The sequence below is a fragment of the Pogona vitticeps genome, chromosome 11 (genome assembly GCF_051106095.1).
Source record: "Pogona vitticeps strain Pit_001003342236 chromosome 11, PviZW2.1, whole genome shotgun sequence".
NCBI classification, from domain to species: domain Eukaryota; kingdom Metazoa; phylum Chordata; class Lepidosauria; order Squamata; family Agamidae; genus Pogona; species Pogona vitticeps.
The window spans coordinates 10256351-10275741 of NC_135793.1; the positions used below are offsets into that span (position 1 = coordinate 10256351).

Here is a 19391-nt window from a genome sequence, read left to right on the forward strand (position 1 = left end):
TGGACAGAGTGCCTGAAGAACTTTGGATAGAGGCTCGTAACATTGTCCAGGAGGCAGCAACGAAAACCATCCCAAAGAAAAGGAAATGCAAGAAAGCAAAGTGGCTGTCCAACGAGGCCTTAGAAATAGCAGAGAGGAGAAGGGAAGCAAAATGCAAGGGAGATAGGGAAAGTTACAGAAACTTGAATGCAGACTTCCAAAGAATAGCAAGGAGAGACAAGAGGGCCTTCTTAAATGAACAATGCAAAGAAATAGAGGAAGATAACAGAAAAGGAAAGACCAGAGATCTGTTCAGGAAAATTGGACATATTAGAGGAACATTTTGCGCAAAGATGAACATGATAAAAGACAAAAATGGGAGGGACCTAACAGAAGCAGAAGACGTCAAGAAGAGGTGGCAAGAATACACAGAGGAATTATATCAGAAAGATTTGGATATCCCGGACAACCCAGACAATGTAGTTGCTGACCTTGAGCCAGACATCCTGGAGAGCGAAGTCAAGTGGGCCTTAGAAAGCCTGGCTAACAACAAGGCCAGTGGAGGTGATGGCATTCCAGTTGAACTATTTAAAATCTTGAAAGATGATGCTGTTAAGGTGCTACATTCAATATGCCAGCAAGTTTGGAAAACTCAACAGTGGCCAGAGGATTGGAAAAGATCAGTCTACATCCCAATCCCAAAGAAAGGCAGTGCCAAAGAATGCTCCAACTACCGTACAATTGCACTCATTTCACACGCTAGCAAGGTTATGCTCAAAATCCTGCAAGGTAGGCTTCAGCAGTATGTGGACCGAGAACTCCCAGAAGTACAAGCTGGATTCCGAAGAGGCAGAGGAACTCGAGACCAAATCGCTAACTTGCGCTGGATTATGGAGAAAGCCAGAGAGTTCCAGAAAAATATCTACTTCTGCTTCATTGACTATGCGAAAGCCTTTGACTGTGTGGACCACAGCAAACTATGGCAAGTTCTTAAAGAAATGGGAGTGCCTGACCACCTTATCCATCTCCCGAGAAACCTATATGTGGGACAGGAAGCAACAGTTATAACTGGTCATGGAACAACTGAGTGGTTCAAAATTGGGAAAGGAGTACGGCAAGGCTGTATATTGTCCCCCAGCTTATTTAACTTATATGCAGAATACATCATGCGGAAGGCTGGACTGGAAGAAACCCAGGCCGGAATTAAGATTGCCGGAAGAAATATCAACAACCTCCGATATGCAGATGATACCACTCTGATGGCAGAAAGTGAGGAGGAATTAAAGAACCTTGTAATGAGAGTGAAAGAGGAGAGTGCAAAAAACGGTCTGAAACTCAACATCAAAAAAACTAAGATCATGGCCACTGGTCCCATCACCTCCTGGGAAATAGAAGGGGAAGATATGGAGGCAGTGTCAAATTTTATCTTCCTGGGCTCCATGATCACTGCAGATGGAGACAGCAGCCCTGAAATTAAAAGGCGCCTTCTTCTTGGGAGGAAAGCGATGACAAATCTTGACAGCATCTTGAAAAGCAGAGACATCACCTTGCCAACAAAAGTCCGAATAGTCAAAGCTATGGTTTTTCCTGTCATGATGTATGGAAGTGAGAGCTGGACCATAAAGAAAGCAGACCGCCGAAGAATTGATGCCTTTGAATTGTGGTGCTGGAGGAGGCTCTTGAGAATCCCCTGGACTGCAAGGAGAACAAACCTATCAGTTCTAAAGGAAATCAACCCTGAATGCTCACTTGAAGGACAGATCCTGAAGCTGAGGCTCCAGTACTTTGGCCATCTCATGAGAAGAAAAGAGTCCTTGGAAAAAACCTTGATGTTAGGAAGGTGTGATGGCAAGAGGAGAAGGGGACGACCAAGGATGAGATGGCTGGACAGTGTCTGCGAAGCAACCAACATGAACCTGACACAACTCCGGGAGGCAGTAGAAGACAGGAGGGCCTGGCGTGCTCTGGTCCATGGGGTCACGAAGAGTCAGACACGACTAAACGACTAAACACACACACACACTCCAGTCCCTCCTCCTCCTGAGTCCTTAATCATATTCTTATCTTTGGTCAGTAGAGGATAAAGTGAAATCTTTGTTTCCCCATAATTAGACTTATGGTGTATGTATATGCACATCACAGAAGTTGCCATCTCTTGGCATGCAGATGAGTTTTTCTTTTAGGACCAATATTTCTCCAATACAAAATAAGAAGAATTAATTTGTGAACAAAGGAGAGAATTAGAGCATCACATGATACTACTGAGAGAACCCCAAATATTGATGAATTTTGAGAACTGAGAATTTTTTTCCTGTGGTCCGTCCCAACTACTGGCCAAAATTGATGATGCTGAACCTTTTCTCTCCCTGAGAAGGACTTGGCAACCTGAACATACAAACCAAGGTACATCCTAGCTTAAGTCTCAATCCTTTGATTTAAGATGTGGGGTCTCTGACAACTGGTATCTTTTCAACAGATCTTCAACTGAGCTTTGAAGAGTTCTGTTTTTGGACTGCAACTCCCAGATTCCCCCAGCTAACATGGGCACTGGGAATACTGGCTAGAAAACTCTGGGATTTCTAGCTCCAAGCCCCATAACTTTTTCCATACTCTAGTCTTTGGGAAGTAGAGAGATAGTGTTTTCTTTCCATTATTATGGGCCAATTTACTTAAGTTATGAAAACATTCTAGCCATCCAAGACACAAATGTGTAACCATCTATGAGGCACAGCCTAAGGGCCAGTCATTTTTTTTTTTTTTGCCATTGCTCTGGAGAAGAATAAAAGCAGTCCTGTCTCATCAAATTTCCAATCTATCTGGAAATCATTACAGCCTCTGGGTTTCTTCCTGGGATGCTGCCATTAACAAGTACTGCTACATAAGTCAATTATTAATCATCTCACTCTTTCTCCTTCTTGAGAAATAAAAAAGGTCCCTTTTTAACACAGTGATCACCATGAGAGAATATTGCCCTCAGTGCTGCAGAATGAAGCTGGTCTTCTCCTCGTGCTCTCCCCATCCCAGCGCTCTCTGACTTTGCTGCCGACTTTCAAGTGAAGGTTCGTTTGAAGCTCCGCTGGTGTGGATTTGTTATGCTGTCCTCTTTTGTGATGAGAATGTCTCCCTTTTCATCATGTTTAATTTCAAATCTTCGAAGCTTTCGGTTCTTCAAGGCTGCCCACCGACTGTGCTGTACGTGTTTGGCATTGATACCTCTCCCCCCACCCCCTTCCAGGTCTGTGCTCACTGAACTGGTTTATCCTACTGCCAAGGAGTTTCAAGGCACCATATTGTATCCCATTTGAAAATGGGATTCATTTGTGGATAACAAATGACAAACTGTACTTTTTGGGTGCTTCTTGGTGAACCTTTGTTTGGGTGCTTCTTGGTGAACCTTGTCAGGGGCTCGACTTGATGATCCATAGGGTTCTTCCAGCTCTACAGTTCCAAGATTAAATAAGGCATCTTAACTGGCCTTATTTTCATTACCTCCATTTGTCAGTCTTCACACCAGTAGCCTGTGCTCCAGGTGACTGGTCTGTCTCATCCCCCAATGCAGGAATAGGTGCCTCTTTGGTCAGCTTGTGGATCCCCCTCTGTTCACTCGTGTGTTTTTCTGTGTATACAACATGGGCCATTTTCTCCCTGATAAGCTTTGGAACAAAGCAAGGTCCAAGGCATGTTGGCTCATATTCAGCTTTTGATCTATAACAATTCCGAGGTCATCTCACTCGTAGTATTATGTAACATCCCCCATTTTGTAATTGTGCAATTGTTTCCCCCCCCCCTCTCCCAGGTGTAAAACTTTTCACTTATCCCACTAAATTTAATTCTGTTATTTTCAACCCATAGGCTCAAGCCTATCAAGATCTTTTTGAATTTTGTTTTTGTCTTCCCGGGTATTACCTATTCCATCTAATTTTGTGTCATCTACTAAACTGATAAACATTCACTGCACCCCCTCATCCAAGTCATTAATAAAAATGTTGAAGAGCACCGGACTGAGTCTTGTGGTACCCCACTTGTTACCTCCTCCAAGTTTGAGAAGGAGCCATCAACAATTGCTGAGTCTGCAACCAACTGTGTATCTAGCTGACAGTTCTTCTAGCCCACACTTAGTTAGATTGCCAATCAGAATATCATGGGACACTTTGTCAAGTTAGCCTTAGTGACCTCAAAGGGTTGTAGTGAGAGTCAAATAAAAGGGATTTTCTGTCTTGACATCCTTAAGGGAAAGGTGGGATATGAAGAAGAAATAAATTAATACTTCCTTAAAAAGTTAATGAAGGTATAGCTAATGAAGAAATGGAATTTTAAAAGCAGGGAACGTAACATGCCTATTTAGCCATGTCTTAATAAGTGTGTGAAGTGGGGCGGGGGGAGGGTGTCAAGCAGAGGTGTTTAGTGTGAGAACTGGGTTGCATAAACACACAAGAAAACAATCTCAGAATCACCAGGAGACTGCCTGAGGTGCCCTATTGGGGCAGACTGAAGAGGTTCTGTTAGAAGGAACAAACTGTCCGCATTCCATTGCACACAAGTCAATTGCTTCAACCCTGGTGAAGGAACAACATCTTCCATTGCATCTAAAGAAAGTAGGCTTACTTACAAGTTGGAGGGCAAAGCAGCCCACATACAGTGTTCTCCTCATTGATCTCATTACTGTCTATGCTGCCTGAGATGACTGCTTCCTTATGGCAGGACTGGCCACTCTGCTAGAGGAAACTGAGGCCTTTCAGTGGGGTGACATTTTTAAAGGCCATGTACATGGGAGGAGACAACCTACATGTTGCCTTAGCTATTTTCCATAGGTTATAGTGGCCACATGTTCTCTTCTATAGATGAAAGTTCTCCATCTGAAGAGTACTAGAGATCAGTCCTCTTTTTGAAGGGGTTCTCCACCTGAAGGTCTGCTCTTTGCTTGTAGCCGGTGGTGTTGTGGAACCAGGGCTCACAAGGTTGAAGCCCTGGACTATCTAATGATGATGATGATATCATCAGGCAGACATTACCTTCTAGCCCCATCAGATTTCCTGTTGTACTGAGCTTAGCTGAAATCTTCACAGTAGCTGGGAGAGAAATGTATTGTCCCTGGAGCAGGTTTTGATTGCAAGCTATCTCTGTCGTAATGTGAAAGGATCTGAAGGCGGTTTAGTAACAAATGGGTGATTAAGAGTTTTGTGTTGGAACTTTAGAAGAGGAAACTTCGGGTCCCTCAGTGTTTGGCCCTGTAACCCCCATCAGCCTCAGAGAACATGGCCACTGGTCAAAGATCATGGGAGCTGTCGTACAAAATACTGTAACTATCAAGCCAAATATTTGTTATACCTCCTCTAGACTTTGTGTGTGGTTGGGCTGAATAGATGCACCACCAGGTTTCCACTGCTTTGGAAGAATGTTGATTCTGCTCCTGTAAAGAAACCCACATGGATCACAACTTGTATTAGTAGAGTTCACTCTTGCTAAGGTTTGGGTCAAACCATTTATGGCAAAAGCAACAAGTATGGCTTATATTTTTGCTCAACAGAGATTTCCCTCATGATTTCGTTGGTTGTTTGGTTTTTGGCTTGCTTTCACTACAATCCTTCTGAATATCCCAAATCCATACATACAGTGTTTTGAAGTCTTCTTTTAACGTGCACTAGGTTTACTTTTTTAAAAAAAATGTAAAACAAATCACAAATATAAAAGCTTAAGGTAGATCTAACACAACTCTCCATTTTAAAGATGAGCAGGTCAGTAGCAACGATGCATTCGGCCAACCAGCTTTCAGAAAGTTTTTTAAATTATTCATAGTTTGTGGAGTTTGAAGTGCTTGTATAATCTCCTTCTTTATATTTGTTCGCTATCAAGCACTAGTGTTTTCATGGATTTTAAAAAATATTATAGTTGATTGTTAGTCAACATCAACCTATGCCAATGTGATGTGCTCTAGTTGCATTGGACTAAGACAAATCTCAACAGTGTGGCAGTGATGGGGATAATGGGTGATGTAGTCGACTACCACTGGAAGGTACCAGATTAGTGCACTTTGTCCCAGTGTGGTACAAGGAAGGAAGGAAAGAAGGAAGGTATCCTGCTGTGATATCCTTAAGAGCATCACAAGCATATAGAGAAATGTCACGTTGATCGTTAGTGTCTGAAGAGCAGGCTGCTACTAAAGCAGGGGTGTCCAACCTTTTACCTTCCCTGGGCCCCATTAGAAGATGAAAATTTGGTTTGGGCCGCAGGGGGGGCAGCCCTAGCCATCCTCTGCAGCCCCGCTCCAAGTGCACTTATCGGCAGCTGCGATCTCAGCAAGCCTTTACTAAAGGTATAGGAGCAGAGGCTGACAATATCTGACAGATCTACAATGACACTTTGACTGAAATCCTGTGGCAAATCACTACCAGAATTGACCCATTGAATCAGTGGGAATTTGGTGCGTCATCTCTTCCACACATTTCAGTGATTCAATGGGCCTGCTCTAGTTGCCACTTGCTACTGGATTTCAGCCTATACCTCCTATGTGTTTCTGGTTAGGGAACTATACTGAAAGAATTTCAGTGTTTTCAGGGAGGCAAGTTAAAGCTTTGGTCATAGAATCATAGTGTCATAGAATAATAGAGTTGGAAGGGGATTATAAGGTCATCAAGTATAATCCCCTACTCAGTGCAGGAATCTGCTAGGTGGTTGTCAATTATTTTTTCTTGAATGCCTCCAGCATTGAAACACTTACTGCCTCCCAAGGCAGTTGGTTCCATTGTTGTACTTTTCTAACAGTTAGGAAGTTTTTCCTGATATTCAGCCAAAATACCATAATTCCTGTAAATTGGACCCATCATTATGAGTCCTGCAATCTGGGATGACTGAGAACAGATCCTGCCCTTTTCAAGTACTTAAAAAGTGCTATCATACATATCTCCCCTCAGTCTTCTTCTCTCAGGGCAAATCATGCCCAGGTCTTGCAGTCTTTCTTTGTGACAGTTTCTTCAGTCAAACACATCTTCCTACTAAGATCCCTGTCTCACCTTTCACTCCATGTCATCAGGGTTGTGCTCAATTGCCTGGTGCATTATGTTCTCTTATTACCAGACTGTTACAGAGGAAGCATTTTTTAAAAAAGAAAAGAAGAAAAGGAAAAAAAAAAACGGTGGAAAAAACTTTTTTGAAAATATTTGTCTTGTCTCTGTATCCAAAAAGTGGATTAGAAGGAAAATGTCAGACTTTATATTCAAGCTATGTGCAGTTTTAGAAAAAAAAAAAACATGTTCCTTTGCTTTGTGGTGCTCTGTTGTTTGTTTGAGCTGTTGCACAAAGAATGGGACCCCCCCCTCTCTAGTCCTTCCCTCCCTCTCTCCATTCCCTCTCTCTGCCTTAATATGAGTTGCTCCTTAGGAAACACCAGTGTTTCGATCCATCTTTCCACCCTTCATTTTCTTTTCCCTCTAAAGAGATAACAATTCTCTTAAGATTCTGTGGAATAGGGGTTGGCAACTGGGAAGGGGCCAGGAGTCACACACACACCGGATTTCCTCTCCATGGGCTGTGACACACTTCATCCGTTTTTCTTTGAAAACAGAAATGCCCGGAGGTCTCTTCCGTTCTTTTTCTAATTTTTTTAAATAAGGGGGCTAATTTGGACTCAAGAAAGTGTAACCGTCTTCTAGAGACATCTAGGAGCATGACTGTCTCTCTTTTTTTAGCATCAAGGTGGCCAAATGGGAATCTTAGTGGACTGAACCCTTCCGTAAGGTGAGGAATGGCAGCTTTCCCCACGTTTCTTAAGCTACTGTTACCTAGAAAGCAGAGCAAACATTAATATGTTGAAGCATTGAATGAAGTCAGCTGTGCGCTACTCAAGGTTACCTTGAGCCCTGGGTACTATTCACCACCAATCTTCCCTCCATCAGTAAGGACAGCATGAACTTATGGACACTCTACATAGAGAACACAAGAAAGAGCCTTGTGCTTTCTAGCTGTGTTACTCCTTCCTGCTGTCCTTATGCTGGCAAACAAAGAACCTTTTGTTCAGGCAAGAGTTTGGCAACTGCTGAACTCCAAAGAAGTGGCTTTCTACCTTCTTTTAATGTAATCTGAAGTATTGTAAAATGTTTTTTTTTAATTCAGTGGTTGTGTTGAGAGAATACATTTGAATGCTTATTGCAATTGAGTTTTTAACAGCATTGATGTTTTAAATATTTTGTAAGCTGCCTTGCATTTCTTTATTGGGAAAAATGCAGGTATAAATACACAAAGTGAATGAATCAATGAATGCATGAATACTGTTTTCATTGTGGTAGTAATGATGTTTTCGAAGAATGGATCAGTTTTCAAACAAAATCACTCTGTTTACATAACATGCATCAAACAATGACAATTTATTGTGTGTCGGCTATCTTTATGTTTCATCTTTCCTTCACTGATCTTTGAGCAGCATATACGGCTCTTCTCCTCCCACTTCATTCTCAGAGCAATTCTACATGGTAGACAATGTGATTGGCCCAAGGTCAAGTAATAAGTTTCATGGCCAAGCTGGGATTTGAACTCAGGTCTTCTGAGTTACAGTCCCACACCATAACTGTAACCCCTCCCAGGCTCATATAATCTGGGTCATTGGATGGGTTGCTTGTATCTTTCTGAGCAACCAGTCCAGTCCTAGGTTTGCTGTGCTGTGCATCTGCTTTGCTTCTCAAGGGAAAATGACCATAATTTTTTCACAGATATGTTTTACATAAATTATTTGGACCTTAACTGGCATGTCTAAGGGGTAGAAATGCCCCTATTCTCACTTTCGGCCGGAGGTGAGAAATTTAGAGCTTTCAAATGGATCATTGCATTATTTTGTTAACACAGCTAAACTGGGGCAAAATCCAAAGAGAAAAAAAGAAGCAGAAGAAAGAAAAAAAGAAGAGAGAGACATTGGACAGCTAAATTGACAAGACGAGGAATTTAGTAATTATTCTTCGTGTGCCTAATTAAAGAAGGTTGGAATCTTTCACTCATGTGTCTGGGTATATGTTCCACTGTGCACAATGGGTTTTAATTCTCTGTAGATGTGTACGAGATTTTATGAATTTAAGTTGACATTCTATATCCATTATTTGGTGCAGAACCATTCACTGCAAAATCGGGCGGCCTTCCTTTGATGTATCCATCCCAGCTGCCGGTGCTACAGAAAAGACAAGCTGTTGCTCTCAATGAGACTGAATCTGCACACTTTTTTGTTGATGAGGTAAGCAGAGTTTTTCTTTTTCTTTTGCAACATTTCAGCCAAGCAGAAGTCCTCTTTTGCATTTCAGAAACACTGCTGTCTTGCTTCGTTTCGTTTCCTTTGCTTTAGCATTTTTCAGACCACCCCCCAATACTCCTCCCACTCCTCAGTAAGGAATTCGCAGCTTATAAGAAACGAGAAACTTCCATGTAAGGTTATTTAGCTGCCTCCAGAAATGGATCTGTTATCCACTTTCCTACCACCTGCCAGAGGGCAGTAGATATTTGTAAAAATGCACACAGCATATTTGAGAATGCTGCATAATGGGGGGAAAATGAAGGCTCACTTAATTATAGTAACACTAACGGAATCTTCTTCCCTCAACCCAGCAGCAACAGAGATCAAAACCTGTTTTTGTTTAAAATATTTACCGGAGAGATGGCAAGCCTTTAATCAACACAAAGTGATGCTTCTTTGCAACAGCCGAATAATAAATACGCAATTACTGATGAGCTGAAATCCAGTCCATTATCTGTTTGCAGAGTCTCTTTTCCTCTGTCGCTACAGAATCATTTTCAAGTTGCTTAATTTTTTTTTTCATCTGTAGAGCTTTGATGTGGTGGGTATGAGGCATTCCCTTTGCTCTTGCAAACTTGTAAACAACCTTGGTGAAGTTCCTTTCCGGTGGAGAGCTGTGCTTACCCACAATGCAAGGCAGTTCCAGATGGACCTGGGGTATTGGGTTGGGGATGGATAAAGGAGAGCAGGAGAATAAGAAATAGACTTAAAGGCGAAATGAAGAAGTGAGGAAGCTCTGCATACACCGTGACCCAAATCACATGCATGGTGAAAAGAGGTGGTTAAAAGGACAATAGCACTACCTACAATCTTTAGCAACAGACCTAGTAGCTAGAGCAGAGGTGGAGATTCTCCCCACACCTAGAGTGCTTTGCTGTGACTTATCACTGCTGTGTTACAGTAATGGCGACTTGCTTTTGACTGGACCATTAAGATCCAAAAGCTTTCCAAAAGAGCGCTTGTGGTAGAATTAAACACTACCATAGATTATGGGTTGGTGTGGCTTAACATAATGGCCAACATAATGACTCTACTTGGGGACTATCATGATGAGCACCTGACAAGATTTATCAGCACACCACTGATTTGATGACTGATTAAGGCCACTAACTTAAATGGGTGAATCCATGAAATAAAGGTTTAGACCAGCCCATTCTCAACAAATATCTTTTGGAAACTTAGCACATTTTCCAGTCTGTATCTCCCTTCAAATGTGCCAGGGACTCATATGGCCCCTGTTGAGAATGGCTGTTGTTGTTGTTTTTTTTTGGGGGGGGGTTTAAAAATTTATTTCAAGAGTAAGGGGAAATAGCTTGGGATAACAGGGAATATGTCATCTATACATTATCAAATATTATCTCTACTTAAACATATAATTACATTAAAGACTTTTGTGTCTGTTACTTGCCTATATAATTCCAACTAGAGTTATTTGATTATTTTGTATTAAAATTGTCACATTTGGCTTTCAGGTTATAGAAAGGATCCAGTTATTTATAGAGAATGGATGGTTTGGATGACTACCCTATAGACCATATAATATAATCAAAATATAGTCTGTTTTGCAACAAAACCCCATGCCTATGAAGGCTGGGGAAGCCCCAATTCAGATGCATGCCCCCCGATCTCTAAATTATTACATGTATAGCTGTTTCTGTATGTTGCAAGTTCTTGTGTGCTTTCCTCAAAAAGCAAAGAAAAACAAAAAAACCTTGTAAAGTCAAATGTATTTCAGTGTAACTGATTAATTTATTCAAAGGCAGCTGAGTAATGAACTGAAAACATTTAATTAGCTGAAAAGCCAACTAACTAACCAGCGAACACAGTAGGTACATAAATGACAGGCATCTAAAGCAGCCTTACCCAACTCGATGCTCTTGGAGCTGCAGCCCCCTGCCGTCTCAACTGCCTATGCCATCTGGGAGAGATGGGAGTTGTAGTCCCAAACAAATTAAAGGATGTTTCCAAAGACAGGATTTAAAGGCACATGAAGACAATGCACCCATTCGCAGTCTGACACATATGCATCTGGGAGATGATGCAGAAGAAAACATGAAAGGCCCAGTGTCTAGGCAATACTGTTTTATAGCAGTCGTGAAATTTAGATATGCCTGGCTATACTAGTTTTCTAGCTGAGTAGTTTCACTTCAGGCATTTTAAGTATGATTTTGAGTGGGATTTTTCAGGTTTGATGCCATCTTCTTTTCAATCTTGTCACTCCAAAGACACCGTGGGGGGTGGGAAAGCAATGTGGAAAGGTGAGCAACACAAGGCACAAAACGTTGAGCTTTTAAACAGTGCAATAAGCAAGGTCTCGTTACTTTAATGCTATAATGAGTAATTTGAAGAAATAACTTCCCCAAGCTCGTCTGTGGCTTCCTGAGTGCAGTTTTTCTATGTTTATTTTTTTTTAAATCACTAGAGTTCTTCCTTGCTACTCTTCTGTTCTGTAAAGCATTCCTGAGAAGGTAACATCTTTCATCTGCATATGGCACCTGCAACAGCGCAATGCTCCCTTTTTTTATGGCTCTGATTTAGGGGCAAAGGCTTGCCCATAAGTCTTGGTCTTTCAACACACAACCTTGCACTTTAGATGATGGATTGCCTTGGAAAATAAACAGGACATTAGCTTGTTGTACAAATATGCCTGTCAGTGCTACACAAAATATAGGGCTCTTTTTAAACTGTGGGTGTTTTTAAAAGCTAATCACATGCAAGTCAGTTTCAGTACAAAATTGGCACCAATGAATATTATGAAGTTTAAATTTGTTCTTTAGTTATGTTTTTGCTTCATCTTTTTTAAAAAATTAATTTAGCTAACGTGCACATGGAGATCTGAATGTGGTACTGAACACAAGTTGTCATTGGAAAATCAAACATTTCTGTGCTTCCGTTCCATGAAAGAAAATGCATTTGGCATTAGGCATGGATTTGAAAGGAAATCAACGCTGAGTGCTTGCTGGAAGGACAGATCCTGAAGCTGAGGCTCCAATACTTTGGCCATCTCATGAGAAGAGAAGACTCCCTGGAAAAGACCCTGATGTTGGGAAAGTGTGAAGGCAAGAGGAGAAGGGGACGTCAGAGGATGAGATGGTTGGACAGGGTCATCGAAGCGACCAACATGAATTTGACCCAACTCCAAGAGGCAGTGGAAGACAGGAGGGCCTAGTGTGCTCTGGTCCATGGGGTCACAAAGAGTCGGACATGACTTAATGACCAAACAACAACAACAAATGGATTTGAAAAATGGCCAAAAAGCAAAACACCAAAACATATGTACAATTCTAAAGTAGAGATTAGCATGGGTGCATGTGCCCAATGCCCATCTATACTTTAGAATTGTACACATGTTTTGATTTTTTGTTTGGGGGCGGTTATTTTTCAAACCCATGCCTATTGCTAAATGTGCACAATTGAAAATAGATAAATCTTATATATTGTTTTTGTACTTTAGGCCAGTCATTCTCAACCTTTTTTGGCTATGGCCATAAACACAACATAAAAGAACTTTAAGCTGAATCAACATTGTATAGGTTGCATGACAAACTGTAAAAGGTGGTCTGTGAAGAATTGTTTCCAGTATGTGGCCCCCTTCAAATGTACCGGGGCTCCCTGGGAGTCATAGAGTCCCCGCTGAGAATTTAGACCATCAAGATATGATTGAAGAAAATCCATTATCCACAATTCTGTGGTTTGAAACTTTAAATGGTCTCTTTAATCTGTATCCAGCACCAATCAATGGAAATGTCTCTAAGAGTTGGCTGTTATTCTAAAAAAGAGACATGTCTGTCTCTTTTTTAAGAATAACAGCCCATGTTATTCTACAGCCCATGTCTACAGCTAATGGGGTACAAAGAGGAAGAGGGAAAGGATGACGAGGGAGGAAGAAACGAGGAAAAAGAAACGGAGCAGGAAAAAGAAGAGAAATAGGGAAAAAACAACCTGAGGACACAATAGAAGCCCCACCGAGTGATACTATAGGGGGAAAAATACATTTAGTACAAACTTTCATTGTACTAAATCTGGACCCCAGAACATTATCAAGCATTTCTGTCCCTAAAAAGACCAGATTTTCTTAGCAGAAATATCTGAAAGTCAAAATAAAATAAAATGTAAAACAGCCATTCTGTTCTTTGCTCTTTCCAATGCTTCTCACACCAAAAACCCTTTGAAAATACTGTGTGAAGCACTAGCGGTCCAGAGCAGCAAGACCCTCTGGGGGTGGTGGTGTGTGTCTTTCAGAGGTGCTGCTCACCTGAACGTGACACAACGTTTCTGCTGAAGTTCTTCAGCAGCATGAGTTAGTGGTTGCCCTGCCTACTGAGACCAAACACGGTCCTCCTTAGTTCCAGGAGAGGTTGGAAGGCCAAGAGGGAGATCCTGGAATCCATGATGCAGTTGGGCGAGTGACGTTCTCCCCCTCGTTGACCTCTCAGCTGTCAAAGCTTTCAGCTCTGTCCTGGTTGTGAAGGCAGAAACCCGGCACGTTGGGGCACCTGCAGAAATCCCCAGGCCCTAAACGAAGCACACGTCCTTGTTGATTCCAGGAAAAGCCACACCTACCTGTGAGTGCAGGAGGGAGAGCTGTCACAGTCTGTGGCGAGATGGAGCTGATAATAGCAAGCCCTTCTTTTCCGACTAAAATCTCACATCAAGTTTTGGCCTGAGCCAATCTTAGCGCTCCGAAGGCTGAGTCTAGCTATCCTTTTATTGATTCATTTGTCATTCTTTTTCACTCGATAGACTCCTAACATGTCCATCAAAGCTGGGTGGTAGGAGCCCATCCTTGTAAAATGTGCTGTGAAAATTCGCCTCCTCACGGTTTCTTTTCGGCAATTCATTATTGCCTCCCTGCTTTATTGTTATTACGCTTTTCAGTTTTACCACCCTTGTCACTTTTGATCATTCCTTCTGAAAAGCCCAGCATTCTGTTCTTGTTTGGAGAACCGTTCCCCACATATTTATTCGTGCCTTTTTCTCCCTCTGCCCACCGTTGCACTTCTTTTTTTTGTGCCTCCGTTATTTTAATTATGCACTCTTCATTTTAATTATGCACTCTTTTATTACGGTGCCGGCTAATTGTTCAATTATTGCTCTTTCCTGCTACGTTTTGTCAACGTGCAGCAGCTTCAAAGTGCTAAAGAAACATTCTCCATCTCTCTCCCCACCCAGAAAAGGGCCACGGACACGAAACAGCCCATTATGCCTCATTGCCTGCATTTTGATAAAGAACGAATTTATCACGGGAGATGTTAACACTTGCCAAAAGACCCCCAGCAGCCATATGGTGAAACTCAGCTTCATAATGATAGGCTAAATTAATGGCTGTTGCAAACTGATATGTCAGCAACCCAATGGGGATGGTGCTGGAATCTGTATAAGGTTGGCTAGGGAGAAGAAAGCAGGAAACTACAGCACTCCCAGTGTGACAGGAATAAGAATCTCACAGCCTCTTGGTCTCAGTAAGAAACTGCGGCTGGGGGGGGGGGGTTCCTTTTCTCTCCTCACAGAGTTTTGATGTGTTTCAATGTCATTGCTATTGAGCAATTTCACACAGTTTCTTCATCCAGAGAAGAAACACCAATCTGTGTAGAATTATCAGAATTCCCTCACAAAATGGTGTATTTCCTACATGATATTTCCCAGAAAAGGCATGGAACTACATAGGATTTGGCAGTGTCTTGTGAAAAGGTACAGTCAAAAATAGGTGGGTGGGGGGGATATGAGACCAAGGAATCTTAGGGATGAGGGAAAATCTCAGTGAGAAGCCTCAGCATGGTGGAAGCTGGACAATTGCTGAGAATTTAAAATGTTCCTGAGTGCTTTTCACATCCACACACGATAGCACGGTGATCTCTGGAACAAGGATTTAATAACAGTTGTTAAATGGTGCATTCTCGTCAGTTTGATTTATCCCACTAGGGATGTAAATCTTTACTTATTTGATTTTGTACAAATGAGATATTTTAAATGAGTTTTCTCCCCTGTAAATGACATTATGAGGGAGGGGTGGGCTTTTTTCCTTTTTTTTTTTTTTTTTTTGGACTTGGGGGCTGTGTCGGAAGTAATTTTTTTTTGGTGCAAAATTCTTCATTTTGTACAAAAAAATACACCCTCTTGTGCCTTGCACAAAAGGACTCTTCTGTTTTGTGCAGAAAATGTCTGCTTTACACACAAAAACCTTGCATTTTGTGCAAAAAGCCTTATATTTTGCACATGAGTTCATTTAAAAAAACGAGACAAACTTCATACATTTGCTTGTTTTACCAGTCCTGCCACTGATTTTAAAAAGCCTTCTTCCTTTTGGTCTCATGCAAGAGCACAGCATCTTTCAGTAATTGTCAGGTCTTCTTTTTTATGGAGGCCAAAATACTGCTGCATAATTACACTGGTGGAAAGAAAATGGTGTAACGTCTAGCAAATTGATGCTAACTGATCACTCCCCACATGGATTCCTGGTAATATGCCAAGCCACCTGACTGACACACAAGCATGAATCCAAGCTGTGACTCATTAATTAGCAGCACTTCAGCGCTGTGAGTAACACCCTTTGCTGTGGTACATATGCAGCACCATTTGACCACAGTGAAGAAACAATTTTTCATAAAGGATGTGAATGTTTTTGTATATTCATTGCAGTGTTCAATAAGATGCCTTGACAAGATATTTTCATATCTCAGGAGAGGTTTTCTTCTAGAGGAGACTGCAGCACGTTGTGCAGCCTCTACACAGAACTAGTGTCCTTTCCCTTTGAGAAGCAAAATCCATGCGCATGTGCATGTACACACATTGTTTGAACAGTCGAGGTGGTACTTATACAATCAATGTATACGGGCAGCAGTTTAAAAGCTGTTCCTCTCCACCTGGGAATAGTTGGACCTAATCAATTTTATAGGAACAAGTAAAGGAGAATTATCTTCCAGTTCATTTATTTTCAGGATTTGCAAAAAATTGCAAATTTCTTTGTAAACAGAATAGAAAGAACTTCAAGTTTTTTTTTTTAAAAAACAATGGCAGAGAAAGTAAAATGTACAGATCCTCCTATCTCTCAGAAAGAAATGATAGAACTGAATAAGAAGGGTGGGGAAAAATCTGTCAGTTCTGTTTTCTTGCACGTTTCACTTCCGTGAATGTCAGTGAATTCGGATCCACTTCCTAGAAGTGAATGAAAACTTTTTACTTCCTAGGAGTTAAAGAGGACTAATCTGTCAGCTCCCCCCCCACCTCAAGAAAGACAGGACTTGATACTGAGATGGGAGAAATCTGTCAGTTTCGCTTTCTGCTACATTTCAATTTTCTGTATTTTGGTCAATTCTGAAGCCAAATGAACTTAAATGACATTGCTCTGATCCTGACTTGACATGGACCCATACAGAGGGATACGTATGAGAGACAGAAAACGAAAGAAGATTCTGGGTTACCCTGCTAAATGCCTTCTTTCTGTTGGCCAACCCTATTGGTTAGTTATGCCCACAGGTGTGAAGTGGTGCAAATTGCAGTAGAAAATTGTCAATGATAAATGAGCTGTTGTTTTTCATCCCTTGTTGTTCACCCACTCACGGCACTGGCACTTGGTGAGGGATATAGCACCAATTCACCACTGCAATTTGTGCTACCTAATCAGTAGGCTTCTGGTTAATACTCCTAATCAAACATTTCTCGCACAGAATCTTGAGATAGTTAATGAAAAGAAATGAATGATGAGAGAACTGCGCTTATGTCTTTTATAGTTATAAATAGGTTGGGAGCAATTTGGTGGGTTTGAAAGATGGCGTTCTTGTGACGGTGCTCAGAATGGCAAATTTGTGTGCACACTCTTCAGGTTTGTGCATTCGGGTGTGTATGTGCTGATAGCTTTTGTTGTCAAGGTATGCCATCTGAACCAAAAAGGTGGCGGGGGGGGGGAAGCAAAGCTTTGTGTTTTGCTGTCCACAAGGGTCACTCCAGGGTATTCCAGAGTGGGCCTAGTTATTTAAAAACTTCATTTGCCAGCCCGTCGTGGTTATTAATTTGGAGGCTGCTGTTATCACCTGTTCAAAACGAAGTAGCCGTTTTTACAAATAAAAACGAGAGAGAGGCATAAATAAATCTGAGTTAGCTGGAAAGATGAAACTCTAAAAATAACCTTTCTGCATTATTTTGCTCTAGGAAAATAAGATGTTTTTTTTTTTTTAAATAAAAGAACAAAAGCGATGCATCAGCTTAGATACTCTGCTGGGAAAGGAAGAAAAAGATACATTCCTGCTTACCTAAACTCCCTTCGTACAGTTTGTGAGCAAAAGTTCTGAAGCAGCTACTTGTCTACCTATAAAGCAGACAACTGTTTTGGTATGTATGTGTTAGAAATATTATTGGCAATTACCTTTTGCCTGTCTGTGGGGTTTTTTTTTTGCTTATCTAGTCCTTGTTTGATTTCAGTCTCTGCATCACAGCCAGATGATGCTTTTGTATTTTTGCATGAACGCCGATATTGATATAGGTTTACCTCCCTCCTTCTTCAGTTTTAAGTTTATGTGTGTGTGTGTTTGTGTGTGTTGTGCACGCACACACACACACACACACACACACACACACACACACACACACACACACACACACACACACACACACACACACACACACACACACACAGGGGTTGCCTTGAATTTATTTATTTTTTAAATATGTGGGAAATTTGTCAGAATCAGGATGAACAACCCAGATTTCAGTATCCAGCTTGGCGCTCTCTCTCTCTCTCTCTCTCTCCCTGTTTCTCAATGCCCCCCAACACATAATTTGATGCTAGCTGAACACAGTAGTCAACCTTTTTTCTCCTACTCCTGCTTGCAGGATAGAACAGCAGGGACAATAAACCTTATGCTTCAGTTCAGAAATAGCACACATCAGTGAGAGGAACCTATGTGACTTTGTGGGAACATTCAATGCAGAGGCTGTTTAAAGACCTTTTGATTGCTGGGGACTGCTACATGGCGAGGAAAGCCATATTGTCTCCCTAGGAAATTTCAGGAGAGGTAACTACTGGGGATGTCTTCTGATACCACCCCTCGATTCAAGTGTGCAGTCTATTCTGCCAGTCTATCCATCTAGCTGCCGATCTCTCCTGGAATGCTCTCCGCTAAGCAGGAGACAGGAAGCGATTAGCACACTGAGCACAGAACAAGACTCGGGGTGAAAGTGTGGGTGACCAAATGGCCCTCCAGATGCTGTTGGACTCCAGTTCTCATTATCCCCAGCCATCGGGGATAACTGAGGGAGCAGCAGGAGAAAAGTCTCCTCACTTCCCATTTGAACCTTTTGTGGGGCTGTTAGGTTTTTAAGAGGGCTTTTTCTTGGAACTGGTAGTTTCTTTCAGTTCCTATGCTGTCATTTTATTGCCATGCTCTAATGGGGAGGCATGCATGCATACATGAATGAATGAATGAATGAATGAATGAATCAATCAATCAATCAATCAATCAATCAATCAATCAATCAATGTGAACTTGCCACATCTGGACTTTCTGAACCTACGGATGTGCTTCAGTGCAGACATATGGCAATATTTGCCTTTTTCTGAATTCTGCCGGGCAGCGTGAACATTTAAAAAATGAATGGAAAATGTGTTTATGATGGTAGAGAGAGAAAGAAATAGAGAAAGGAAGGAAAGAAGGAGCAGGAGGGGGGGGAGGGAATAATGATGGGGCCCAAGACCTCTGGAAGAGAAGAGCTGAATTTTGTATGAGCACTCCAATATATGCAAGCCAATGTACATCGACCACAGCAGCACTGGGAACATTTACTTCTATGAACTAAAACTCGTGTGACATCCCCCATAATCTGCTCTCAAACATCCTGGAGTGCAGGACATGTAATAATGGGCTCAAGGAAGCCAGATTTCAGTTGAATATCAGAGGGGAAAAATCCTTTTAGAACAGCACAACCATGGAGCCAATTACCTCAGGAGGTGGTGAGCGCTCCAAAGCTGGAGGTATTCAAGAGAAAATTGGACAACCATCTGTCAGATCTGCTTTGATTTGGATTCCTGTGTTGAACAGGGGGTTGGATTCGATGCCCTTACAGGACCCTTTCAGCTCCATTTCCCCATGATTTTATGATTCTATCACAGTGAGTCCCCAAGCAAAATTTCCCAGTAGTTACAACA

At 41.7% G+C, this 19391-nt stretch overlaps 2 long non-coding RNA genes across 2 annotated transcripts in view; both read right to left on the reverse strand.

The window, feature by feature from the left end:
• The window catches only part of LOC144584457 (uncharacterized), an 855455-nt gene that overhangs the window by 242824 nt on the left and 593240 nt on the right, over positions 1 to 19391 (reverse strand). The window lies entirely within an intron of this gene.
• Positions 7728 to 17432, reverse strand: LOC144584460 (uncharacterized). The gene is made up of 2 exons (XR_013538723.1): positions 11114 to 17432; positions 7728 to 9902 (listed from the first exon to the last, which is right to left on the reverse strand). It is a non-coding gene; the product is annotated as an uncharacterized LOC144584460 (long non-coding RNA).